We start from the raw sequence: 27,823 nt of genomic DNA on the forward strand, positions 1-27,823 counted from the left end.
TCCATTCACCTTGAGTATTATTCCTACTTCTATACTCTACAATCTAGCCAAATTGGCCTTCTCTCTGTTACCCACACATATCCCTCCATTTCCAGTCTTTGTGCCTTTGCGCTGGCTGTTCCAAATGCTTGGAATGGACTTCCTTCTTATGTCTGTCCCTCTCCTCCTTTAAGATGCAGGTTAGAAACCTTATGACATATGAAGTTTTTTCTGACCCCTACCTTCCAGTTAGTTCTCCTCCAAATTATCTTGTATTTAACTACTTTGTATATATTTGTATTCATTAACTTTATATTTATATATATACACCTGTCTCCTCCATTTGACTATCAGCACCCTGAGGAGGCACTGCTCCTTTCTGTGCCCATAACTCCTAGTATAGTGCCTGGCACACCGTAGCCACTAAATAAATATCTGTCTATCATTTGATCGATTTTCATTTACTTCTGTTATAATCTTTCCCTAAACTACTACAATTGATCTGCATGTTATTATTTTTATTAATATTTTTAATCCTTCCTATGCATATTTCTGTTTTAGCTTGTAAAATGATAGTATTGGAAAAGAGCTAAAAGGAATCTTAGAAGTTATTAACTTTAAGTTCTTATCTGAGGAATAGAAGGATCTTCAGATTAAAGATTTCTTCATGGGACTTTGATAGGCATTTCTGTTTGATTTAGATGGCTGATAATTGTAGGAAGACCTTAATACATAGACTTGATGGGATTATTTTTGATTAATTGAACAGAGGAATTTTGTCAAATTATCACTAAATTAAAATAAAAAATTTTAATTTAAAAATTAAAATAAAAAATGTCAAATTCTTAAAACATTTTAATTTTATTTAAACTCTAAAGTATACCAGATTTTATAAAGTATAAATAAATAGGCAACTTGACCATCTTCTATTTCTACATCTAGAATTTACTTCCATTACAATACTTTTCATAAACAGCTCAAGTTGATTTTTCTGATTATGGTTATGTTGCTTTATTTTTTTTCAAAGGAAAAGTAAGGGAAAGTAAAAACAAGGGATTAATATAATAATAAAATTCTCCTCTATATGAAGAAAAGAACAGCTAACCAAAGATTTAATAATAGCTGAGTGCTCTTATCGATGCATAATTAAAATGTAAGAGATGAGACAGACACAGAAGGAGGCCATCAAGATAAAGCAGATGTCAAGAATGGACAGTACTGCTGAATCAACTTCAGTCGCCATAATAAGGGCTCTGAGCTGACTCAGGCTGACTCATGGTGGATTTCATCAATGAAATTGCTTGGAAAGGGTTTTGAAACTAGAGGGAGAGGTGAACAGATGGGCAGGGTTAACGTTCCCTCAGACCTGTTGAAAGTATGCATGTAAGAAAGAAAATAGTAGCATTAGAGATTTATTTGGCAACTCTCAAATGTACCTCTTCAATAAATGAATTGCAAGTCTTGTTGTGCTTGAGTTTTAGTTCCATGAGAGCAAGGATCATATGCTGTCTCAATTTTGCATCTGACCAAGTTCCTAGCACAGTATTTTGCACATGGTAGACTCTTAAACATGTTTTCTTAGTGAGATAATGAACAATAAGATATATTTGATTGGTGTTCAGGGATAGAGTTGAGATGTACTAAAGGGATCCTGGAAGAGGTAGATGAACCAAAATATTATTTGAGGGAAAATACATTTCTCCCAAGTTCAAGTAATCTCTGACACCAAGGAAATAGAACTATGGGGTTTGAACTTTTCCTCCCAATCTATCAGAGATAACAAGATGCACAAGAATGATTTTATTTTTAAAGGGGCCTCTACCATCTTGAAGATTTCCTATCAAGATAGGGAATTTTAATAACAGCAACCACAGAGTAATGTATTTTCCCACAGGAACGAATATGATCTTTAGCAAGCTCCTGTAATCCCCAAATTGAACATTTTTCCATTTCCTTTCTGCCAAAGAATGCTGCTGATTGACTATGTACTGAAAGGGACCCTAAAAAGTTATAACAACCCAGCCAACATCCTGAGAAACTGAAAATGCTGCTAGCCCTAGCAGTTTTTCTTAGTGCACAAATAAATATCTTTACCTTTCAGTCGACTAATCATTTTTTTTACCTCTAGGTTTATGGATGAGACAGTGGGTATGTTCCCTGGGCTCTCAAGGAAGTCAGGCTGGGGAATTCTCACAACAGACCAAAGTGGTAGATGAAGACCAGGATAAACTTATGTTTGAACTGGATTTCAATGAGATGGGGAAGTAGATAGAATTTTGGACTAAGAAGACCTGGTTTTGAATTGTACTACAGATCCTTCCTAACTGTGTGACCTAATTGCCCCAAAATAAAAACAAAAGATGGTCCCTGCTATCAAGTAGCTCACAGTCTATACATGTGTATGTATGTTTGTATGCATACATATACATATGTACACATATGGGTACATCTGTGTAAGACATTAGAGATGATCAAGAGAGGGAAGGCACTAGCCTTAAGGGGGATCAGGAAAGGCTCAGTATAGAAGATATTTTAATTGGGACTTGAAGACAGGGAAAGAAATAGGAGGAAAAGAGAAAGGACAGCATTCCAAGCACAGTGAACAAACTGAAAATTCCTGGAGATTGGAGATGGAGTACTGTATATTGTTTAAGGAAAAGCAAAAAGGCCAGGGTCACTGGATTGCACTATAAATGGAAAGAAGTAATATACAGAAGACTGGAAAGATAGGAAGGGGACAGGGAGTGAAGGGCTTTGAATATTATGTTAGGGAGTCAATGGAGTTTATGATCAGAGCTATGCTTCAGGAAGAATAATTTAATAAGGATGGACTGGAAAGGAAGGGGAATTGAGGCAGGGCGACCAACCAGCAAGCTATTGCGATAGTCCAGGTGCTGGACCTGAATCAGGTTGATCAGGAAGTGGCCAATATTACAATATAGGATAATAAAAGAATGAATGTATAATTTCGTAGTGAAAATGGGGAGTACTGACTGATTATAAGCGAATGTGGAGAGAAAACAGTATGATTTATTAACATGTTGGGAACAGGGAAAAAGAAGGGACTTAAGACAAACTTGAGACTTGACACATGATAATTCAGTAAAAGACAGTGCTCCAGAAGGAAGAGAGGGGTCTCAGAAAGTAACCCTTAAAAGAAAGATACAAGCATGAGTAGGAAGCAGAGTGTCGATTGAATGTTTCCCACTTTGGGGAGTAGGGTATGGGTCAAAATTACATAGCATTTGAAGGTTTACCGAGTATTTAATATCCCATGTGACCCTCTTAATAACCCTATAAAGTATGTACCATAGATATTTTTAGTCCCGTTTTACAAATGTGAAGAACTTTCTAATTCTAAATTTCAATCATTCTAAACATGAAGATAGATGATAACCTATATCTGTAAGATTTTATTGGACTTTTCTGGACAGCCCCCTCAGTTTCAAACTGGCCCATTTTTCAGCATGAAATAAGGCTAAGACTGACCAAGAAGGATAAGGGCACTATACTCCTAACTACAACCTCCACTTTTTAATGTCAGACTTTAGCTTCAACATGTGAATTTAAACCTTCTCCAACACAGATCATAGTTTTCCTCACAGTGCCTTCCTTTGAATGGTGATTAACATGGCTGTGAGACTGAATAAAGAGCTTGGAAAAGACATAAAACCTTCCATTTCAGAAACCTATAAATAGTCTCTCAATTACTCAACTCAATAATAGTCAGGAAACGGGTTAAAACAGATTGAAAAGTGTTTCTCCAGGGAAAAGACTAGCCACCAATTAAAGCACACATAAAACTCTTACAAAACAGGAAATCTATCTTGGTGAGACAAATGTCTTTTAATTAACTATCAGTTACTATCATTTGAATCAGTTTTAATCAGTCTTCACAAAAGATTTCAGAGATAAGTTTAACTGTGTGGAAAATGATCTAGGAGCATGACATACCCCAGGGATTGAGTAAACACCAAACAGACTATTGTCGTTTAGAACACACAAGAACTGGTCATACTCATATGTTTCTGAAGCTTCTAATCAGCCTATAGATATGGGCCTCAATAACTAGGATTCCTCCACTCTGTACTAATAATGGCCAAGGGAAAAAGAGGGAGAATGAATATCCAGAATTCACACAATAACTCTTTCAGGGGGTGGCAGCATGAGGAAGTGGAACGAGTCAATCAACAAACATTATTAAGTGTCTATCATGTGTTAGGGCACTGAACAAAGGAAGAACAATATTTAATAGGATTCAAATGAAGGCAGAAACATGGTTCCTGCCCTCAGAGAGTTCACATTCTAAAAGGGAGATAATATGTAATTACCTATATTCAAACAAAGATATATACTTTTCAAATAGAAAATAAGTTCATAGGAAAGGCACTGAAGGGTATGTGTTTTTTTGCATAAGGCAAATAAATTACTGGGTCCCCATTCAGACAGCTGGGTCTGCTCACAGGTTGTTGTGTTCGTCCTTCGTTGCCAAAAAAGACCATGCCATCAGAGAAAGGATGACATGACTTGCACTTGACTTTGTTTTGGGTGAGGGAGGGCTGTGCAAGGTCACTAGTCTCACTTCTCCTCCAGAGGTATCTGGATCCAGTGACCAGATATTCATCAGGATGACTGGAGATGGCCCAGAATGCAATGGGAGACCTCCTCTCCTGTCTTTCTCCCTTCCTCCTCTCCAAAGGAAGGTAAATTTGGATGGCCAGAGGATGCCCAAACTTGATTCCTCTCCTCTCCTCTCTTCTCCTCTTTTCTCCCAAAACCTTAAACTTTCTGCACTCTGAAGTCCGTAGATTGTACCACACTAGATCCCTGCCCAAGCACCACTTAAGGGCTGTTTTTCTAATTCTCCTGGCTTAAGAGTGATTATCAGTACTAACTATTGCTGCTTCCCTCTCAGCCTGATTTAGTTATTTTTCTTTGACTCATTATAGGGGCCATCCCCTGCCTACTTCTTAAACAGGGCTATTCACTGAATGGGAGTTACTTCACCCTAAGTGAGCACCAAATAGGCCTTGGCCTAAAGGGGCCAAGGTCTCCCATTGTATCCTGGGCCATCTCCAGTCATCCTGATGAATATCTGGTCACTGGATCCAGGTGGCTCAGGAGGAGAAAGTGAGGCTGGTGACCTTGCACAGCCCTCCCTCACCCAAAACAAAGTTAAGTGCAAGTCATGTCATCATTTCTCTGATGGCATGGTCTTCTTTGGCAACACAACAACCACAAAGCAACTCCTGCAGAAGGTATGATTTGAGTTGTATCTTGAAGAAAGCTAAGAAAGCTAGGAGTTAGAGATAAAGAGACAGAGTATTCTAAGCAAGGCATATAGAGTATCCTCTACAGGAAATGGAATATTTTGCGTGAGGAATAGCAAATAGGTCTGTATATCTGGATTGCAAATTTCTTGGAGGGAAGTAAAGTATCAGAAAATTGGAAAGGTAAAAAGGGGCCAAGCAGAGAAGGGCTTTAAATGTCAAAGGATTCTGTATTTGATACTGCAGGTAATAGAAAACCACTGGAGTCTATTGAGTAGTTGTGTGATATCAGGTCTGTGCTTTAGGAAAATCAGTTTGGAAATTTCCAGACTTTCAGTAGAGAGATCAATTAGAATCTTAATGCAACAGTGCATGGGACAGATGATGAGTAGTGGCTGTGTAAATGAAAAGAAGCGGATGTACAACAGAAACGTGAAGGTAAAGAAAACAAGATTTGACAAAAAAAATGGATATGTAGGGTAATTACAAATAAGAAGTGGATTATACCAAGGTTGTGACCATGAGCGACCAAGAAGATAGTGGTATTCTTGTTAATAATGAGAAAGTTAGGAAGGAGAGATAGTTTTGGGGGATAGATAATGAGCTTTATTTTGGATATGATGAGTTTGAGATGCCTAAGTCTCACCTATTTAATGATGAAGTGGTTTCAGGAAAGTTGAGTTAAATCCCTAAAGCTAATTAAGAATATAAGTTCTTCCATTAGAATGTAAGCCTAGCACATATTTTGCACATAGTGAACACTAACCAAATGCTTGTTTACTGATATATTTTTCTCTGAGCCTCAGTTTTCTTCTTTGTAAAATAAGGGAAATGGACTAGAACAGAGTTTCTTAACTTTTATTTTGTATAATAGATCACTTTGGTAGTATAGTAAAACTTGTGGACTCCTCAAATGATGTTTTTAAATGTATAAAGTAAAATACACAAGATTAAAAGGGAAACAAATTCTATTGAAATACAGATATAAAAAAAAACGTTCATGGACTCCAGGTTGAGTCCCTGGACTAGATGATCCCTAAGGTCTCTTCCAACTCTAAGTTTTAGGATTACATTCTAATTTTATAGTAAAATTCTTACAGCCTAATTTCTTTAAAGTTCAGGAAGAGAGAGCCTGTGCCTACTTACAAGGTCAAAGTATAACTCTTAGATCCAATATCATAGAGAAAATAGAGTTGATACCCTGAAACTAATAATAGGTTGCAATTAAAGACTTAGAGCTAATGTGTTGTCCTTCCAGAACCTTCCATTTATGGATTTCAAAGGTTCAGAGGGATTATCCCTATGGTGAGAGGCTCACATCAACATCAATTTAAAGGACCTACTATGTTCCAGATACCATAGCAAGTAAGGGGATATGAGGTAAAAAAGAAAATAGTCCTTGCCCTATATAGTTTACAGACGATTTGAAAGAAACAGTAGGTACACAGGTATGGGTGAAATGGATAAAGTGCTAAACTTGGAATCAGGAAGACCTACCTTCAAATTCAACCTCAGACACTTAGAGTTCATTCAGCCTCTCTCAGAATCAGTTTTCACATGTATAAAATGGTGATCCTAAAACTACCTACTTCACAAGGTTGTGGAGAGAATTGAATGAGATAATATTTGTGAAGTGCTTTGTAAACCTTAAAGCACTATAAGCTATTAAAATAATACAGAACTAATACAAAGTAATTTTGGTGGAGGAAGGGGAAGGAGAAGCATTAATTAACTGAGGAAATCAGAAAAGGCCTCTGACAGGGGGTGGTAATTGGGTCAAGCTTTAACGGAGCTTGGGGTTAGAGGTCATAGCAAGCAGAGGTGACCAGTAAGGGCAATCCTAGGATGGGGAACAATCTGTGTGCAAAGGCACAAGACAAAAGGCAGAAGATAGAATGCCCAGTGTAATGTACTGGTGAGTACGTCAGTTTGGTTAGAACCCAGAGTATGTCTTGAGGATGAATAATATGAAATAATATGAAATCAATCCAGACAAATTGAAACCAGATGATGAAGAGGAGTGTGCATTTTATTCTAGAGTCTCCAGTGAAATTTCTTGAGTAGAAGTGGCATTGTTGAACTTTCTGCTTTAGGAATGTCAGTTTAGCAGTTGAATGGAAAATGAGTTGGGCAGGGCTGTAAACTGGAAGCAGCCTGGGATTCCCTTTAAGGGATTGCTGCAATAATCCTGGCAAGAGATAATAAGGGACTAACTACTTAAAGAAGCCTATTGTTGAATGGGTGTATGTCACTAAAGTGAGAATGCTGTTAAGACCTTAACCTAAAAAGACCAGGGTCTCCCACTGCATCCTGGGCCATCTCCAGCCATCCTGATGACTGGATCCAGATGGCTCAGGAGAAGAATGGAGTTTGGTGACCTTGCACAGCCCTCCCCGCCTCAAATCAAAGTCAACCTTAAGTCATGTCCATCCAAGTCATGTCACCATCTTGATGTCATGGTCTTCTTCAAGACCGAAGCACAAACACAACAATAAAGGACTGAACAAGGTTGGTTGCCATGTGAATGGACAAAACAAAAAGACAATAAAAATTAATTTCTTAGTATTTTCTGGGAGATGTGCCTCCAGTATTCCCTCTTTTCACTTCTAAATACTTCTTCCTCTAAAAACCACTTGAGGGTCACAGTAAATCTGTTCCTAGTCCTAGAGTAACAAACAAATATTTACAAGGTTTCCCTATCTCCCTTCCTCTGCATTTTACCATGCTGCTTCCTACAAGTACAGAGAGCCTTTTTTAGCCCATTTTGAATTTTATCTTTTACAATCCTTGCTCAACTGCAGATATCTCTCCCTCACCTCATCTTTCTTCCACGTGGGAGCTAAAGGCAAGTTTAATTATAGTAGATAAGCATGAGAACGATCCTAGGGATACAGACGTAGAATAAAAACGAAACGTATGATTCGGAATTGAAATCAGACTTCAATAGAACAGCGATTCAACCAAGACTCTAACGGTAGGACCGAAAGATGGGCGGATCCCAAGTCTACTGGCCAAGTGGTCCCCTCCTAAAGCAGGTCCCCCGCAGTCCTCATCCGCGCCTGCGCAGCAGGTCACTCGAAGTCCCGCGAGAACAACGTGGGGGCGGAGCCGGACACTGCCTCTCCGCCATCACCATGGCAGAGGAAAGAGGCCTCAGCGCAGGCGCAGTAGGCCACAGAGTCGGGAGGGTGGGGCTCGGCAGCTTGATCAAACCCTGCCATCCATCTTGTCCGCCCCCACCGATGGAGAACAGGAAGCGCCTGGCTTATTCCATCATCCAGTACCTGCACGACCAGCTGCAGCACGGAGGCCTCCCTCCCGAGGCCCGGGAGAGTCTGGAAGCTTCCATCCAGTGCCTGGAGACGGCTTTTGAGGTGGCTGTGGAGGACGAGGGCCTGGCCGTGGCCCAGACTCTGCCCGAGATGTTCCGCACTTTCACGGGGGCAGAGGCGGTGCCCCCCCCTCCGCCCATCCCCCACTGCGGCCGAGCCGTCCCTGAAGCCGAGAGGCTCAAGGCCGCCGGGAACGAGCAGATGAAGAGAGACAACTTCGAAGCGGCCGTCTCCTTCTACGGACGAGCCATCGCGTTAAACCCGGCGAACGCCGTGTACTTCTGCAACAGGGCCGCGGCCTACAGCAGCCTGGGGAACCACGCGGGCGCCGTGGAGGACTGCCGCCGGGCCGTCGCCATAGACCCCTACTACGGCAAAGCCTACGGCCGGATGGGCCTGGCCCTGGCCGGGCTGAAGAGGCACCGGGAGGCCGCCGCCTGCTACAGGAAGGCCCTGACGCTGGACCCGGACAACGCGACCTACAGAGCCAGCCTGGCCGTGGCCGAGCGGAGGATGCAGGAGATCCCCCCGGGCGGGGCCTCCGTCGGGTGTAACCTGGCCGGCCTGCTGAACCACTCGAGCTTCCGGAGCGTGGCCTCCAGCCTCCTGAACAACCCCCAAATACGACAGATCATGTCTGGGGTGATGGCGGGCGGCCACCCCGCCCCGGGAGCCGGCAGAGCCGGCAGTGCTCCCAGCGGGGGGCCCGGCTTCGTCCGGAGGGGCCGACCGATGCAACCACAAAATCCGGAGTTGGGGGAACAGCTCGGAAGCCAGGCTAGGAGCTGGACCCCCAGTGCCGGCAAGCATAAGCAGGAATGAGCCCCTGGATGTGCAGACTGCAAGCCTTGTGTTCTGCATTTCTCCAGCTGGAATTTCCACGAGAGAAAAAAAAATATTGGACCTGCGTGTTAAGATGGATTCTTCTTTTCCTTTTCTTTCTTTCTCCTCTTTTCTTCCATTCCCCAGGCCCCGTCCCTTTCTCCCCAAAAAAGAGCCACCAAGCTATGAACACAAACCTCTTACCAACTCTAAGAAAGTCAGTGGCAGAAGTAGAATGGGTGGTTCGCGGCTCCATTTACTAGATGTTTCAAGTTTCCTATTGAGAAGCCTCATCCGTCTTGCGTTTGCTGGTCACGCACACTGGATATCTGGGGCTTTGGAGGGTGTGTGCCTCTCTGTTTTTTGTACATAGGAAAAATGTATTTTCTTTCCTGAGGAGAAGTCAGTTTCTAGACACATCCTCTCAGGTTGTCTGGTGTTCCCAGTGATCCTCCAGCTGAGTGTCCTGTTCGAATAATACCCATGGGCATTTACAACCTGGGGCATAAAGATGTTCTCAGGGCAGTTTGGGTTGTCTTTATGCATGGGAAAAAGTTGGGCATGTGTATAGAACTTTTTGTTAACCTGAACTTTTTAAAGGGAGTGGACAGTCTTATTGAAGTGCGTAAGAGGCCAGTTGCTATGGCTTTCTTCCAGTTGAATATTTTGATAGGAACTTGTTTCTTTTTTTTTTTCCCTCAGATCCTTTTTGCCAGTGATCTCACAAACATCTAGTCACAGAATCGTGATTTATATCAGGTGCCCCCTGGGTTCTCATTCACCAGGTGGAGACACTTGGGCTTCAAGCATCGGTCTTCTCACCCATCCATTGCCTATCTCACAGGCACATAGCTGACAGTAGCACTTGAGTTTCTACTGGAGGAGTATCTGCACAATTTCTACCTTATTATGCAAGGAGGGTGGGACTGTTAAGGGGCAACAGATCCAGCTACCTGCATTGGTCAGCTGCTGAACTCATGAAGGTGGCAAACAACATTTTATAGGAACTTGGCAGGGAGGGGAGGTAGCAGTTGCCTAAGAAACAATGGGGTTGTCTACCATACTCAGAAGTAGTTTGGATACCTCATTGAAACTACTGGAGACCTTCATTCACCATGATCAGATAAGAGTTTGGCAAAGTTGTAAGAGGGCAGAAAAGAAGACATATATATGAGTCATGGAACTTACGATCTGGGACAAATTGACAGTGTCTCAGTCTTGTATCATATGACTGAATAGAAAAGCTCCATAACTGGAAAGGGCAGATGTCCCCTGTTGCTTTCAGAGACCCTCTTGGGAAGATAAAAGAACTTTGAGAGTTCTAGATTAGAGCTTCTTAAACTTTTTTCCACTCCCTTTTCCCATTTCAGCAAGGTTAGTTGGCCTGAGGCCATACACAGTGCAAAGTGTGCATGCTTTGTGTTCAGAATCAAGGCTGCAGTGAAGCTGCCTGATGCAACACAGACAAGTGATTACAGATACACCTCAGATTCGTTATACATTTGATTTTTGATTAATCTTGAGTCTTTGCGCATTCATAAACCTTTGACTCTTGCCAAATTTTTCCCAACCCCACATGACCCACAGTTTAAGAAGTATTGAAGGAATAAGGGGTGGAAAAAGTTTAAGAATCCCTGTTCCAAATGACTAGTAGGAAACATAATGATGATCACCTGTCATCTATCATCACCCACCATATTTTTAAACTCTTCAGTTTTAACTATGGTAAAGAATGTAATGTGTGGGGAATAAATATCTATTGTGACCTTAAAAAAAAACCAAACCAGTCATCAACTCCTGAAGTCCTTGAAAGAACCAAAGAGTATCCTCTAGAAATGACCAAAAATTCTCTATTCGTATATCTGCATTATTTAGTGAAACCTGCTTTTTCTCAAGTACCACCATTCAAAAGAGTTTATTAAGAATAAAAACACAGAATTATTTCTTATTTAATGTAATGGTTTAGGCATACATAACTAGCAACACAAAGAATTGGCATTTCCTATTTTAAAAGTATCCAATATTGCAGTAGCAGTAGATATTAATTTTATGGGCTAACCTGGGTCCTCTATTTTCCCATCTAGAAGAAAATGTGTGTGTTTCTTTTGAAAAATGTATTTGTAGTCCCAAAGAAAGAACTCACAAATGAGCTGTATTCCTTATGTTCTATCATCGGTGATGGGGCTTATTTGTACTTAGCTCAGGGCTCCTGGGGTAACTTTATAGCACTCAATATTTGAGATAAGAATAACTCACGTTTATGTAATACTTTGTAAGACGTACAAAGTACTTTCCTTGCAACCACTCAGTAAAGTAGGGAGTATTATTTTCCCCATCTTATAGGCCTAATAATAGAGTTAAAGAGATTAAAGTGATTTGTCTATAGTCATACACCTACTAAAGAGCTAATACTCAAATCAGTATCGTATTTTTGGGTCCAAAGCTCTTTCTACCATGTCATATAGCTTTGATTGCTCAATTTCTACTTCCTATCTTGTTCTACATCCATCCTATTTTGCCATACCTGTCCCTCTCTCCCAATATTCCCCAGGTCTTCACTTCAGTCATTTTTCAGTCATGTCTGACACTTTGTGACCCCTTTTGGAGATTGGAATGATTTGCCATTTCCTTCTACAATTCATTTTACAGATTAGGAGCTGAGGCAAAGAGTTAAATCACTTGACAAGGGTTACACAGCTAGTAAGTATCGGAGGCTGGATTTGAACTCATAAAGATGAGTGTTCCTGATTCCAACGATAGTGTTCTATCCATTGGGCCACCTACCTGCCTGGATCCCCAACATTACCCTGTTAAAAAGTATCACTTCCTTTTTCAGGAACATCCACTAGCATGACAAGTTTTGTACAAGGTATGGAATCAGATGCAAAAATATAGTACAACACAACACAACACAACACAACACACACACACACACACACACACACTCTTTCTGCTCTTATCAACAGCAAACCAAGAGTCACTGTTCCTTTGGGATAATGGTTTCCTGCCAGCCATCAGGAAATGTTTGGCACTTGGGGGTCTGCCCATGAGATCATTTGATACCAGCAAAGAAGGTCTTATTTAACCTTTAGCCAGATTCCAGAAAGAGAGTTGATCCTATCTCAAGTCATTTCCCAGTGTTTTAGTCTAGACTACTTAACCTTTAGCTAAAAGTTGCACCATACTTCTTTGGAATTTCACAGAAGTTTTTGGGTTGCACATTTCAGAAAGAAGTGGGTTGGCTTGTCAATGGAGGGAAGCAGAGAGGAGTCCTACATATCTTCAGAGATGAGAGGAGTCAGAAGTCCTGGATTTTGATCTCGACTCCATTGTTGGTTTCCTAAAGTGAACTTGAACATGCCATTCACTCTTCTAAGGTCCAGTTTTTCATCCTGAAGACAAAGAACACTTACTAATGAGCATAAAGCCCTTAGATAAATTTGAATGTGTTCAACAGGTGCCTATGTTTATAAATAATAATAATCAATCATAGTCCTAAAAAGATAGGTAATGAAAACCATAAAGTATGTTACAAACCTAAGACCTTCACTTTTTAATTAGAAAAACAGTGTACGTGCCAGTCTGTAAAAACATAGTAGTACATGTCCTTTTTTTTTTGCTTAGCAGTTCATTAAGCAACTAGCATAACCACTTCTGCCCCCATATTCTGTATTCCTCTATTTATAATCCCTTGGTTTATTCCTTCAGGAAAATTAAAACAAAGAGAAGGAAAGGAAAACACTGGCTCCCTACCTCAATGGAGATGTGGGAAGGTTGAGGACCAAAACCCGGTCCATATAATCTATAATGGAAATAAATTTCTGAGCTTGAGTTATAGAACTTAAAATAATCATTCTACAAATAGTGTTTATTCTATGGATATAGGGAGTTGGAGGCGGATAATATTAGTATCTCAAAATTATGGTGAAAAATATTAAAGATAGTAACTAGATCCATGATTTCACTGATATAAGTAATTCCCAGATGACGAAACTTTCTCTACCAAGGTAAATGACCATGTTTCCTTCAATTTATAGTCTTAAAGAGTTACAAAGAACACTGAATAATTGACTTGCCCAAGGTCACGTAGCCAGTGTGTCTCAGTAGCATCACTTGAACCCACTTCCTGACTCTGAGATTCTATCCACTCTACCAAGGTTACCCCTAAAAAAAATAATTTCAAACCCTGGAAAACTCTGAATCTATACATTACATTTGTTCCGTACTCCCTGTACCAAGAAAAGCACTTTTAAAATCTTGTGTTTGGAAATGAATTCTCCTTTATAAAGTATTTTTTTAAACAGATCTAATTGATTTAATTGTAAGTATAAACCTCTACGAATAAATACTCTTCTTTTGGGAAGGGATTGGGCTGTTACCGTGCTTTGCAGAGGACTCAGTGTGATTGTTACCCAAGCAAACTGTTTAATACTGAGACCAGTCTTTTCCAGTTGTCTCAAAAGGTGAGTTATTCACTAGACCTGAATGACCCCTGAGAATTGGGCCTTGTATATGCAGGTTCATACAAAAGAAATTGCCAGTTTGTCTAACAGATAATAAGAAAAAGGGCCAAAATTTAAATGGGGAGCCTCTGACTCCTTCTAGTGTATCCTACTTCTTTCTTAGAGAATCAGGATGGTATATCAAATAGGGTGGTAACAGCCTCAAAGTCAAGAAGAACTTGGTTCATACTATATTTCAGAAACAGATGACTAACAATTTAGTCATGGTCAAGTCATTTAACCTCTCAGTATCCCAGGAAACAGACTAAATTGCAGAAAATTTATATAACATTTTGTAGAGGGAATTTCTTCTCTGGGACCTCCCTATGCAAGGCACGTTCCTTTTTTTTTTTTTCTCCCACTACACCCTCCTTCCAATACTTTATTCCTACCTGTTTTTACCAAAAAAAAAAAAAGTGCTCCTTTTCTCATTTTGGTTCTGAGTGAAAATTAGTTAATTACTTCTATTGTAGAGGGGATTTGATTAGGTCTGTGAGGTCCCTTCCAACCTTGAGATTCAATAATTCTGGAATGAGAGTCCAGAAGTATAAGGTCTGCTGCTTAGCCAAGAACTGAACTAGACTCCAACAGTAACATGGTGATACCAGGACTTTTCCACTGCAAAATGACAGATAATAGGGAAATCAAATTAACTTTCCGTCCTAGATTTTTGTGGACTGAGGCATACAATTCCTCTCCTTCCCTTCCTAACAACTCTCCTTATTCCCTTCATTCCCCAAACACACTTCCTTTCTAGAAGAGATTTTTTTTTCAATTAAAGTAGAAAGTATTATTATGGTAACATATTGAGGATGGCTGTAGAAAGTCACCTATTGTCTGATAACTTCATAATTATGGGTTCTGCCTCAGTCTCATTGAGGCACCAAAACAATCTCTGAGTTTCTAATTCCACTGAAAGAGAGGAAGACTTTAAATCATTTAGAGAGCCAGCTGTGTTGTGCTTCAGCTGTGGATGCAGTTCTGAAGTGTACTTGGCATATATTCTGGGACAGGACCTAGGCTGCTTATGCAAACTAAATTTCCTAGTGCTACAGAGGTTAAAAAAAAACCTTATGGTGATTTTATATGCATTATATAGATATATCTCTAAATGGCTATGGAGATATATATTGCCATATACATGTATATTTATATATTTATATGATTATCTACAGACAGGAAGGTAAATAGAAAAATTTCTATGAAATAAGATACAGAGAGGGAAGTCATATTAGATATTATCTCATCTAACCCCCTTATTTTATAGTTGAGAAAGCTGAGGCCCAATGCTGATGTTAATTTGTGCAAAGACATAATAGCAGATCTGGGGAAATAATAAAAACAGTAAACACCACCATAATAATGAAGCATTTATGAAGCTCCTTAAAATTTGTAAGGCGCTTTAAAAATATTATTTCATTTTATCATCTCAACAACCTAAGGAGGTAAGTGCTATAATTATCCCCTTAATTTACAGATGAAGAAACTGAGACAGGCAGGAGTTAAGTGATGTACTCAGGGTGACACAGCCAGCAAGTGTCTGAGGCTGAATTTGTATTCAGGTTTTCTTCACTCTAGGTCCAGAACTCCATCTACTGTGCCACTTAGCTGTCGTTGCTTCTTAACTGATTGAATGATTGATTCGAATTCCAGTCTTTTGAGTTTATTCATCTAGTGTTCTTTCTGTTGCTATCATGTTGCCTTGCAGATATATATAAATACACACACACACATATATATACACACACATACATAGACACATAAATACACACACACATACATAGATACATAAATACACACACACACACATATATATACACAGTAGATATATGCATATAATATACGTAGGTATATGTACATACACATATATTTATAATCTCTTCTACTTTTTCCCTATTTTATATCGCATATAAACACTAGCTTAATTTGGAATCATAGAAGCTTAGAACTAAAAAGGACCTTAGAAATTATCTCCATTGTACAGATGAGTAACATTCTCAGAGAAGTAAAAAGTGAACATAGATAATGACACCCTTCCCTTTAAGTCTTAAAAACTCCATTCCAGAAAGACGCTTCTCTTTCTCTTCCATCTCCAAACCCTTACCTCCAAGCCCCATCTAAAATCTAAAGGAGCAGGGATGCACTAAAAATCAGGAGCCAACAGGATATCTTTAGGGATAACAGAGCTCCACGGATTGCTTCATGCCATTGTACCCACTTCCAATATTGAATGTGAACTTTCCTGCTTGAAATGATGCCCTTTTCCTTTCCAGGAAGTTAAACAGCCACCAGAATCAGAGCTGAATAATACCACTGACATCCAAGTCATCTGAAAATTTTACCTATATTCTTAATTCCAAATGATATTATTTCATCCCAATTTTCATCAGGTGAATATTTGAATATTCTACTTCTCCATTATCATCTTTGGAGTATATTTTGAAATGTAATTCTAAGAGGGATAGAATAAGAGGATGGAGGGTATGCAAGTTGGATATGTCTGTGTGTGTGTGTGTGTGTGTGTAACAGATGATATAAATATTGGTTAGGCTAGGAAAAATGAGTTCCTTGTAAGTCAAGTCTCCCAGTAGCATTTCTGCAAAGCTAGGTATTAAGCCAGCTATGGTCACTACTATCTCCATTGAGCTTGGTGAAACTAGAAGGGCTGGAAACATTTTTAAGTTTTAAGACAAATTGCCTCAATCCATTTCTATAACTCAGTTTTAGCTGTTGGAGAAAGTTCTGTACCTTCTCCTATCACCAATTCTTTTTCCAAGTGTATGAATCAATGTCCTTCTTCCTGACCATTTTTTTCCCCTCTCAGTAGGTCTTCCCTAATTAGTACAGCCCATTTTCTATTATCAACACAATTTGTGACCCACATTTCCCTCTTTAATCCAATTCTTTAATGTAAAAAAATAATTTTTCTATCTTTATTCTCAAGAGATTAAATTTCTTAAGGCCTAGGATTATATTTACTCTTTAAATATGATACAACAGTCAGGCATTAGGCAAGTCCTCATTGGCAGTCTACTGATTGCTTTTGGTTTTAGACCCAAGAGCCTTAGAATTCACTAATCAACTAATTCATCAAGTATTCATTAAGCACTCACACTATGTGCCAGGCAATGTGCTAAGAAGTATGCCTCATGGTACTAAATTTGGATTCATAAGCAAATCATAGGCAAATCTTGGCCCAAGAATTCAATATGTGACTTTGGGAAAGTCTATTATCCTTTCCGAGCTTAAGTTTCCTCATCTCTAACATGAAGGAACTGGACTGCATAACCTCTATGGTATCTTCCAGCTCTAAATCTATTATTCTATAATCCTAGTTTACTGGGGAAAACACCAAACTAAGAATTGAAAAGAAAGAGAAAATAAAGCCCAAGTTCTAAGAAGTCCTGGATGTGCCACTAATTTACCATAACTATGAAAAAAAAATCACCTAAGCTATCTACCCAGTTTTCTCATCTTCAAAAGTCAGAATCTAGAACACACACTTTCTGAAAAATTTTTCAACTCTAAATTTCAATTAATATATGACAGTGAAAGATGAGAAATTGTACTTTGAAATAGCTCTGTGAGTGGCAGCTTAGTGTGGAGAAGAAGAAAGTCAAGGGAAAGAATCTAAACTACCTGAATTTTGTTAGTATGAGTGGGAAGGAGGATGATATACAAATTACATGGTAAACTCAGTTCTCTGGGAAATGTCCCTTAAGGAGGACTTCCTTTAGGAGCGGCTAGATGGTAGTGAATAAAGTGCTGGACCTTGAGTCAGGAAGACCTGTGGTCAATTCCAGGCTCAGACATTGACTGGGTGACCCTGAGGAAGTCATTTAACTTCTGTCTACCTCAGTTTCCTCAACCCTCAACTGTGAAATGGGAAAATTAACAGCATCTACCTCCAAGGGTTATCATAAGGAACAAATAAGATAATATTTGTCAAGTGCTTAGCACAGTGTTTAACATATAGCAGGTGCTTAATAAATACTTGTTTCCTTCCTTACTTCCCTAAATATAGAATGCAGGTAAATCAGAGTGGGGAGATAGGTAGGTTCCTCTGTGAAGAGGTGTTTTAAATTTTCACTGTCTCTTTTTGATCTTAGGAATATAAACCTCAAAAGCTATCTATTCCAAATCATGATTTTTCCATATAGTGTCTCTGACAAGTGTTCTAGACTGTTGCTTGTAGGAATTCACTGCTTTCCCAGGCAATGCATTCTGCCTTTAATGAGATCTAATTGTTGGGAAGTGATTTTCCTTTATTAATCCAAAATTCTTTTCTTTATATAGCATTACCTTGGCCTAAGTGGAACAAGTTTCACACTTCTTGCCATGATAGCTTTTCAAAAATTTAAGATAGCTACCATACCTTTCCTAAACTTTTTCTTTTCCAAGCTAAACACCCTTCATACAACTTGACTTTGAATCTCTTTACCACCCTAATCGCCCTCCTTCTGTCACCCAATATCTTACTTATCACATCTAGCATCATATACATCTTCATGCAAGTCGCTGATTTTATGAGGATTGGGCCAAATACAGAGCTAACAACTGCTCCTAGGTTGACATGAATCCTTTAATTGCTGTTTGGATCTAGTTGAATTCACATAACCATGTCCAGTCCATTACACTCCTTCTTGTCCACAAGGATATGACAGGTTGCCAAAACCTACTGAAATCTAGGTCTGCTAATTCTGTAGTGTTCTCCAATCATCCAATTTCTTAATATTATTATTAATAAGAATAATTATTGTTGTTATAACAGCCTTCATGTAGTACTTTAAAGTTTACAAATGACTTTACAAATATTTCATTTTATCATCACAACAACCCTGGGAGATAGACGCTATTATTATCCCTATTTTAGAGATGAGGAAACTAAAGCAGACAATGGTAAAGCAGCTTGCCCAGGATTACACTGCTAGTAAGGATATAAGATATCGATGCTGGATTTAAACTCAGCTCTTTCTAATTCCATGTCCAGCATTCTGTTCATTGAGCCTCTTGGTATCAGTATTACTGGCAAAGAAGAAAACAAAGTTATTATCATATTATCACTGAGGCAATAACATTGAAAGCCCCTAGATATTCTGGGGAATAGTTATTCCTTGGTATAAAACAAGATGTAAAACAATCATTCATTCATATTTTAGCTGTAATTATTTTTAACACTAGATATAGCACTGGATCTGAAGTCAGGAATACCTGAGTTCAAATCCAGCCTCATACTCCTTCCTTCAAAACCCTGGGAAATCATTTAATCTTAACTGCACCTCATTTTCCTTCTATATAAAACGGGGATAATAATTGCACTCCCCACCCCCAGGGTTGTTGTGAGAATAAAAGGAGATTTTTGTAAAGTTCTTCATAAGCTGTTAATTGCTAGCCAACATTGTTTTAAAAAATCATATTCCAGTACCTGCCTGGCACAAAATAAAGATTTAATAATTGTTTACTCATTGACTGAACAGCCAACAGAGCAAGCATAGAGGCAAGTTTTAATTGAGGGAGGCAAAGAAGGAAAGATAAAGGCTGGACATAGGACGTTAATGGGGGAGGGCAGATCCATGTGGAAGCATTGAAGTGTTTCATCTTTTATAGAGAATTTTGCTTTGGATATCCAGAGTCAAACAAATACTGGCTTCCTTACTGCATCTCCCCAAAGAGACAGACTCCCTTTAAAAACACACACACAGACACACACACACACACAGACACACACACACCTGTTTTATAAGTAAGTTTGTTTGTAAACAGGAAGCTACAGAAGTGGGAGGGTGTGAAGATAGGTGATCTGGAGGACAACTCTACAAACTCAAGAGCACAGCCAGAAACTCATTTAGAAATGCAGTTCACTTTGGGAGAGTCATAGACCAAGGCAGGTAGGCACCTAGTAGGCAAAAAAGGGATTGAGGCCTACCCACTAAAACCACCTATTGATTATAAACAGTTTTGGCTCTGCAGAGACACACCATTGAGTCCTTCTTTCCCAGGGGAGCAGGAGAACTTTTGCCAAGAAATGCTGTCAATATAGCTACAAAGTGATCCTACTGGTGATAACAGCTATTTGATGGAAATCCACACACAACACCTGACAGCTCTCCAAAGGCTCTATAAATAGAGCTGGGGTTTCCGTTGTCAGCTTACTCCCCCAGGGAGAGCTGGATCAAAGCCTAGCCCCATCTTGGGAACATACCTCTGGCACTTGTAACAGGTCACCAGCAAGTCAGCCATCTGCACTCTACAGCCTTCCCGAGCACAGAGGAAAGGGCTATTACTATAAAAAGTGGAGCTCCACCTCCCCAAATCACTGAACCCAAGCAGGCCATATATAACCATAACGGGGAAGAGAAGGCCTGATACCGCTCTTCATTTCATCTGTGAGATTTGTCATCTGCCTCATTTGTTTAACTGTCTCTTTTCCTCTACAAGGAGATTCATGAGTGGCAACAACAGGTGAGGCAGATTTGGGAAAAATGCAAATATGATCCTTACATTCACAGTAATTTTAGATTTCTTAACAGACAGCTGTGACAAATACTTTCCTGGTGTTTTTTTGGCAAAAAAAAATTTCCCTTGAGAGCCAAGTTACTGTGGAATATACTCCAAAATTTACAGCAGAAAACTTTCTCCTTTTCCCTTAAAAACACAAACATTTGTTGTGAACAGCAAATTTGCAAGTTGCAAGGTGCTGTGCTAGAAGATAATGGTACAAAAATAAAAAATGACACAATCTAAGCCAATAGACATTTACAGAACATCTAAGCGGTTTTGTTCCACCTCAGGCGTCCTGTGAAGTGCTGTGGTCATAAATGCTAGTGACAGATGAAGGCTGCCATCTTTCTATGAACCAAAAGAGGAACAATGGTCCATATTCACTCATTTTTTTTCTAATGAAAATCCAGATCACCAGCATACTGCTAAAGGCATTAAAGTCAAAAAGACTTCTTCTGTGTAGGCAGTAAAAAAAGAAAGTCTTAGAGTTGTGAGTGAAGTTTTAGGTAGGAGCTGGGTTTCATGGTTTGGATGTGATATGTAGGTTGCAGGGTAGAACAGGTCAGTGGAAAGAATGTCACAGTCCTAGAAGTCAAAGACTAGGGGTTCTAATCTGTCTCTGATATTTGCTATCTGGGTTACCTTCAATATGTCATTTTTAGTTCTCTGGGCCTCAGTTTCCTCATCTATAAATTTAGGGGTCTAGTGGCTCCATTTCTATTTGAGTTTGGCACTACTGCTATAAACATGGATCAGTCAGTCTGTCAATAAGTGTTTGTTAAACACAAACTGTGTGTGTCACTGTGCTAAGCACTAGTTTTACAAAGACAGAGGGGATACGTAGGTAGCCCAGTGGATAGAGCACTGGACTTAGAATCAGAAAGACTTATCTTCATGAGATTAAATCTGGACCCAGACACTTAGTAGTTGTGTGATCCTGGGCAAGTCAGTTAACTCTGTTTGCCTCAGTTTCTCATCTGTAAAATGAGTTGGAGAAGGAAGTGGCAAACCACTCCTGTATCTTTGCCGAGAGAACCTCAAATAGGGTGACAAAAAATCAGACATAACTGAAATGACTCAACAGCAGCAAATATTCCCTGTTATCAAAGAGTTCACAATTCTCTCTAATGAGAGAGACAACATGCAAACAACTATATATAAATATGATATATACTGGATGAATATGGATTAATCTCAGAGGGAAGATACTAAGATTATGAATGGGGCATTTTAGCTGTGATTTGAAGGAATCCAGAAAGTGGAGACACAGTATGCTGTGCAACAGTCCAGGTGAGAAGGGAGAAGGACCTCAACAAAGATGGCAGCAGTGTGAGTGAAGAGAAAGAAGTGCGCAAGAGATGTTATGGAAGTAGAATAGAGAGCACTTGGGAAAGGACTGGATGAGTAAGAGTAAAGAGATGAGGATGATGTCATCGTTACATGTCTGGGTGAGGGAAACAGCAGTAACCTCGACAGAATTAGGAAACTTAGGAAAGTGGAGGACATAAAAGTGACTCAGTTTATCAAACGCTATGCTAGTAGAACACAATTTTCCTGCTACTAGGCAGGAAAGGATTTGGACACAAACTCAGTGATTCAGGTTTGTTACCCAAGAATCAGCCTAGCTAAGTGTACAGAGGCTTCTCACTGTAAGATTGGCTTTCAGGTGATAAATTCCAGTCATGCCTCATGCCAACCTATGAGATGAATATAAATGCATAATGATCTTTAGTACTTTGTAACCCCCTTCTACTTCTGTAGTACAGGTGGTGCAGTGGTAGAAAAAGAGGGCTGAGAGTATTAGTTTCACTAATGGTGCAACGCCATCAAATTTTAAATTAATTCTTTTGATAGGCAATCTTTGTCCAATGACCATTGCAGCGACACACTGCTGCGGGAACTGAACCCTATATCCACATCTGCTTTTTTGTTACAAATGAAATTAGAAGAAGGTACAAGTAAATGTAAGAATATCTTGCAGAATATTCTCAAAGGTTTGAACGAAGGGGTCACTAGGTATTAAAAGATAACAAGAAGCATTATTTAATGGCTCACTTGATCATATTTCCTTACAATGTTCATGATGAGCATAAGCAAGCTGATTACTATGAATATTATAATTACAATAACAACTGATATTTATAAAGCACTTTAAGGCTTACAAGGTACTGCACATATAGACATATACTCATACATCTAATCTCACTTGATCATCATAACAGCCTTATGAGATAAGTATTCTCATTATTCCCATTGAGGAAGTTTGGGCTGAGGGAAGTTAAATGACTTGCCCAAGATCACATCACTAATAAATGCCTGCAGTGCAAGTTAGATTGCAACACTCATTATAGATAACGAAGCGGTAGAAAGTTCTATAATGAACATGATGAGATACTCCAAATGAAGTACTTGGACACAAGGATCTTCCTAGTTTAGAGTATAAACTTCTTCATCAGTATTCTCCCAGTGATGCCACATGTCTACATATCATGGAACACGATGATCTCAGAAGAACTAAAATGAAAAACAGCTCAGAGGGCAATAGAAAGACACAACGTGAGTATAAACAAGGCGCTGTATCTTACCCATGACAAGTGGCATGCAAGAAGTAGAATGAAAGGTATTACCAAGGAGGTAGATGATCGTTAAAGGAGGAGGGCTGAGCACATTGTGAAATGCAGGTCAACAGGTGGACAACTCCAACGATACAGAACCACCCTCAAGATATAAATAGAACAAGAGTAATCACTTTGCAATCAAAGACACGCAACAACAGAGCAAGCTATATATATTTTCAGACTTGGCTGATGTAGAAATTTGTCTGCTTTTCATATTTCTCATAATTTTTCCAGGGGAGAATTGGGGTTCAATAATAAGGTTTTCAAAAGAAAAAAATGAACCAAGAAAAGAGGATCATCAATTAAAAATGCATGAGAGAACAAAAAGAAGACCAGATGGAAACACAGAGACACTGAATAGCTTTCAAAGTTACATATTGAATTTATTATATGTCCAAAGGAAAAACAAATTGCAGCTAATAGAGATTTGTGTACTATCAATCCTCTTTTTCTGTTCTACCCTGTATATGGAAAAAGCTCATTTTATTTATTTTGTGTCTTAAGTTAATAATAAAAAAAGTTAAAGAGAAAAAAGAGAAATACATCAAAAATATATCATGTAGACAAAAGTCTCACAGGATAAGAATGCGCTCAAAGGTTGTAATCTATCTCTATGTCTTTGCTTATATTTTTCCTCATACAAGGAATGACTTCTCTCCACCTATCTCCTTCCCACCTCACACTATCCTCTCTCTCCCAAACAATGCTATATGAAGTCCCTTCCTTCACTGGAGGCCAAAATTCAACACCATCTTCTCTTTGGAACCTCTCTTGACTCTCCTCTCCAGGTGAAAATGATCTCTCTCTCCACGTATTTCTCACTAGACTTCTTCTTTCTATTTTTCTGACTCCCTCCTATCAGAGTTACTTATGTACCTTCCATATCCTTCCTTGCCAGACTACCAGTTCCTTGAAAATCCTGCCTGTGCCATTTCCCATCTTTGTATCTATAACACCTGGCATAATACCTTGCATATTTGTCATTGTTCAGTCATGTCAGTCATGTCTAATTCTTTGTGACCTTGTATGTATTATATACTTAATAAATGTTTGTTGAATTGACTTGAACTCTGTTGGTGGAGGAATAGACATTCTTTTCAATGGAAACACAAATCACTCAAAGTATCATAGAATTATATTGCTGCACAGCACATCTATGTGTATTGAAATAGGCATGCTAATTTGTTCAGTCTTTGTTTGGACCTAGTCAGGATTTCCTTATCTCTCTTTGAAAGGGGATATGCCTTCAGTATTACCTGTAATCCCTCAAGGTGCCAAATACATTAAGTGCTCAATAAATATTTATTTTTATACACAATGAGAATAATATATTATTGAAGTAACAGGTGATATCTTGGGTAGCCAGGTGGTACAAAACATAGAGTACAGTCCTGTAGTCAGGAAGACCCATGTCAAATCCTGTCTCAGACACTTTCCAGTTGTGTGAACATATGCAAGTCATTTAACCTCTCTAGCTACAGGAGACTGATGGTCTTCTGACTGCTTCTAGCCTCAGTTTCCTTATCTAAAAATGAGATTAATAAGTAGCACCTACCACCCAGAGTTGTTGTGAAAATCAAATAAGGTAATATGTAAAGAATGCTAATTATTTTTATCATAGTCATCATCATATCATTACCATCATGCTGCTGTCAGTTTCAGTTGTAGGTGGCAATGGTTCTAGAGTGCCACACATATCAAAACTAACCACAGTAGGACATATGGGAAACAGACTAGCATAGGAAAAAGAAGGAGGCTGGGCACCCACTAGAATGATAGGGAGTTAGCATCTAAGCAAAGGGTGATGAGTCCTGCTTCCTGAAGGTAACAATTTACCAAAGGGGGAAAGAATTCTACTCTGAGAAATGTTTACATCTCACTCTCAGCTTGGCATGACAATTAGATAAAAATAAGGCAGGCAAAACCACATGGCGATTGCTCATCCCTTCCACTAATACAAGCTCTCTTCACACCTCAGGCTTTTCTCCTTGAATCTATTATGGGTATTTGGTCTTGTGTTTGAATAATGAGGATGAACTTTAGGGACTAAAAGTTTGTCTAAACTTGTAACAAATCATTTTCAATATCCTGACGTGGTGAATTATTAATTTCCACAGTGTGAGCTACCTGCTTTTACATTTTAGTTCATCTAAAAACAATTCCCAAGTATGGTGCTGTAGAAATGTCAAGTTAAGTCAGTTTATTTTAAATATATACATCAGGAAAGATACCACCGAGAGAGAAGTTAGCAAATCAGCCCGAAATATGAAATTATGCGATCCTGTAACATTCATCTTATGTATACATAGCCATCCAAATCCTTGTTCTAGCATGTGTCACTAAATATTGAAAATACTGGAAAGCCTTAGCACTGGGAAAAAAATAAAAGACACATGTATATAGTGATTCATGGTTATATTATCTCATTTATACTCATAGTAACTCTCTGAAGTAGGTACTAAAATGTTTCTTTTCAAACAATAATGTTCTTTTTTAACAGAAGAAACAAAGCAGGAAGTTTCTGTGAGCTGATTTCTTGGTCCTTTTAGATCTATACCCGTGGATACATACTTAAGGCTTCTCTAAAGTGATGGCATAATGGATAGGGGACTAGACTTAAAGATGGGAAGGTTCCTGGCTTCAAATCCTATCTCAGCCATTTATTAGTTGTATTACTGTAAGACATTTATTTAACCTCCATGTACAAGCAGTTTCATATTCACAGTTCTTATGAGTTGGCCATCAATAATTAAATGGGAACTTTTGAAGATTTGTAGCGTACTTTAGAAAGTTGCAGACAATATTTTTATGTAAAGAAAACTAAAAAAATGGTGTCATAAATGCATAAATACTGTGTATTGTTCATCTATTTTTATCAGTTATTACTATATACATACTTAAATTTGTTATAAACAGTTAAACTTTGTTAAAAGTTTCAGTGCAGTAAAGAACTATTGGCTATGCCCTCTCCTTGGGAATGCCTCCTTGCCACTCTGTTAGCCAGACCCAGTCACCTGATTTTCTCCCTCAGTGATCTGGTATCTTGAGCTTTGGTAGAAGGAAATCCAGGAAGGAGTTGCTGCAGCTACACCTACAGGGCTGTGCATAGTGTGTGAGATACCCATATCTCTTGGGTAGAAACTGCAACTTTTTTCTGGGTGTAGTATGTTGTTTTACTTAGTTTTTTGTGTTAAATAAATATGGTCAGAATTATTAAAAAAATAAAGGTTTAGGGGGGCACCTGGAGTTATTCATGGTTTTCACATTTCTGGGGGTCCTGTACCCCTAACCCTTGCAAATATCAAGAGATGACTGTATTTTGGTTTTCCCACCCGTAAAATCAGAGTTGGAACTGATAGCCTTTAAAGGTCCTTCTGGACAGCTAGGGGAGTTCAAATCCACTTACTAGTTGTGTGATGCTGGGCAATTTTCTGTGACCCTATTTGCCTTAATTTCGCCATCTGTAAAATGAGCTGAAGAAGGAAATGGCAAACCACTCTAATATCTTTGCCAAGAAAACCTTAAATGGGGTCAAGAATTGTTGGACACAATTGAACAAGGTTCCTTCTAGATCTAAATTTGTCATCCTGTGATCCATGACCTTGAAAGTTCATGGGCCACTGAATGTAGGTCCTCTGAGAAAGCTCTCACATTAGCAATGACAGTCTAGACAGTTATTTGGAAGTGTGAAGGACATGCCAGCCATGCCAGCCATGCCAGTCTCTTTCTCTCATTAATGAGTTCATTTCATGCAGCCTCCATTTTGGGAATGGGCTTAGGTGTCCTTGATCTGTTCCCTTTCCAGCTATGCCTCTGACTCCCTGGACTTCACCAGTTACAAACTTTGCCATCATGCCCCACACAGTTTCTTTCTCCTGATTTCCAGTTTACTTTTATATGTTATCCTCTTCTTTTGCAATGTAAGCTCCCTGAAGGCAGGGTCTGTCTTCCTCTTTCCTTGTATTTGTATCCCTTGTATTGTGTATCAGCACAATGCCTAGCTTAATAAATGTGCGTTGTTGGCCGGATTGTCTGCCAATGAAATGACAGGTCCAATCCTTAAATCTATACAGAATAAATGCAAAATAAATTCAAAGTAGTTGTGGAGAGGAAGACCACATCAGCAGCTAAAGGGACAAGGCAAGACTTTGTATAGAAGGTGGTCCTTGAGCTGCGTTTTTAAGGAAATGAGTGATTCTGTTCAACAGAGATAACAAAGGAAAGCATTCTAGTGATGGTCGATGTAAAGGCATGGAGATGGGAATTGGAGTACAATGTGTGAACAACAGAGAGAATAACAGTTTGACTGAGCCATGGAATTTGAGAAGGAGTACCTTATAATGATGCTGGAAATAAACTGGATAAGCAGCTCTGTGAATGGTGTTATTTTAGGGAATGATAGACATATTCCCTTGTCTCTAAGTATCAATCCCTCCACTGTCATGATTTCATTCCTTTGTATTTTAAAAGATTGCCTTCAAGACTTTCCTAAGTTAAAAGATTCCCTGGAAGAGAATCTCTAAATGTACTAGCACCTCAGTAATCAACTAACAGGAGAAGCAAAGACAAGGTGGATAGCCTGATGAAATCAGGTTCTGTAGGGAATGGGATACAACACAGAAAGGGGTGTGTGTGTCTGTGTGTCTGTGTGCATGTGTGTGTGTCCCCAAATGCGAAGTAGAGAATAGAGAAAGAATGGAGAGTATGGAAGAGAAATAGTAACAGTGGAGATAGAATTTTTTTGTGAAAGATAAAATTCAGCTACTTTATGGTTTTGCCTAATACCTGCTTCTGTAGCC

At 39.1% G+C, this 27,823-nt stretch overlaps 1 protein-coding gene and 1 pseudogene across 1 annotated transcript in view; one reads left to right on the top strand and one right to left on the bottom strand.

Moving 5' to 3' along the window:
• Window positions 1-27,823, bottom strand: part of RYR3 (ryanodine receptor 3) — a 750,252-nt gene that overhangs the window by 608,910 nt on the left and 113,519 nt on the right. The window lies entirely within an intron of this gene.
• Window positions 8,344-13,639, top strand: LOC140514854 (small glutamine-rich tetratricopeptide repeat-containing protein alpha pseudogene; annotated as a pseudogene).

This window comes from Notamacropus eugenii, chromosome 7, assembly GCF_028372415.1.
Source record: "Notamacropus eugenii isolate mMacEug1 chromosome 7, mMacEug1.pri_v2, whole genome shotgun sequence".
In the NCBI taxonomy this organism is placed as follows: Eukaryota; Metazoa; Chordata; class Mammalia; order Diprotodontia; family Macropodidae; genus Notamacropus; species Notamacropus eugenii.